The following is a 1,544-nucleotide window of genomic DNA, read 5'->3' as shown; positions in this document are numbered from 1 at the left end:
AGTGAGAGTGCTGGTGGGAGACAGGGGCAGAGAAAATCTGGCAGAGAGAGAGAGAGAGAAAGAGAGAGAGAAAATCCCAAGCAGGCTCCATACTCAGCATGGAGTCCAATGCAGGACTCAATCCCCCAGCCCTGGGATCAGGACCTGAGCCAAAACCAAGAGCCAGAGGCTCAACCAACTAAGCCACTCAGGTGCCCTGACTATCTCAGAATTCTTACAATTACATTTGCAAAGTCTCTTTTCTACTCTAATAACATATTTACAGGTTCCATGGATTAAACATTGATTGACATCTTGAGGGATCATCACTCAACCTATCATAGGAAGCCATCCAAAAAAACCTCAAGTAATGTATTAACTTAAAGTGGTTTCCCCTCAGGAGGGGTTTGGGTGTTTTCTGAGGCACCTGGAAGAAATTCATACAAACATTTCTGAAAAACATAGTTTCATTGCAGGCCTCAAAGAATACCTATAAATATGTTTGCAAGCCAACTAGTGGCTTATATTAAAAATTCACCAGGGGCGCCTGAGTGGCTTGGTTGGTTAAGTGTCCGACTTCGGCTCAGGTCATGATCTCACGGTCCGTGAGTTCGAGCCCCGCGTCGGGCTCTGTGCTGACAGCTCAGAGCCTGGAGCCTGTTTCAGATTCTGTGTCTCCCTCTCTCTCTGCTCCTCCCTTGTTCATACTCTGTCTCTCTCTGTCTCAAAAATAAATAAACGTTAAAAAAAATTAAAAAAAAACAAATGTGCAATTTATTAAAAAAAAAATTCACCAAACATGCAAGAAAACAGGCACCATGAACAAAAGTCAGCAGAAACAACATACGGAAGAAAAAGATATCAAATTATGAGAGCACAGCAACATGAGTGTACGTAACGCCACTAAATGGTGCACTTACACATAGTTAAAAAGGTAAATGTTTTGTTTTGTATATTTTATCACAAATATAAGAGAGATTATAAAACAACTATAATGACCAAGTTTAAAGAAAGTAGAGGTAAATTTGAAAATAAATGCAAATTTGAAAAGAAATGACCTAGATGTTTGGAAATGAGTTTTAGAATTTTGAGAAATAAACCACACAGCGATGGAAATTTAAAATTTTAAAGCATTGTGCACAATTAAAGAGAGAATTAGGGAAATGGAAGACAAACAAAGAGGCATGAAAGAGAATGTGTTTTTGAGATGACAGCATGAGGACCACCATAGACCCACTCTCCAGTGAAACAATCATAACTGATGAAAATGAAAAAAAAAATTGTGGAAAGTCTCCAGAAATTGTCATCAGGGCATACAGCAGATGAAGGATATTTATTCAAGAAAATCTACTGGGGCACCTGAGTGGCACAGTCAGTTGGGTGCCTGACTTTGATTCTGGTCATGATCTCATGATCTGTGGGTTCGAGCCCCACGTCAGGCTCTGTGCTGACAGCTCAGAGCCTGGAGCCTGCTTCAGATTCTGGGTCTCCCTCTCTGTCTTCCCCTCCTTGCTCGTGCTCTGTCTCCCTCTCTTTCAAAAAGAAGCAAACATTAAAAAAATAAT

This window comes from Neofelis nebulosa, chromosome 5, assembly GCF_028018385.1.
Source record: "Neofelis nebulosa isolate mNeoNeb1 chromosome 5, mNeoNeb1.pri, whole genome shotgun sequence".
In the NCBI taxonomy this organism is placed as follows: Eukaryota; Metazoa; Chordata; class Mammalia; order Carnivora; family Felidae; genus Neofelis; species Neofelis nebulosa.
This window is presented reverse-complemented; position numbering follows the sequence as displayed.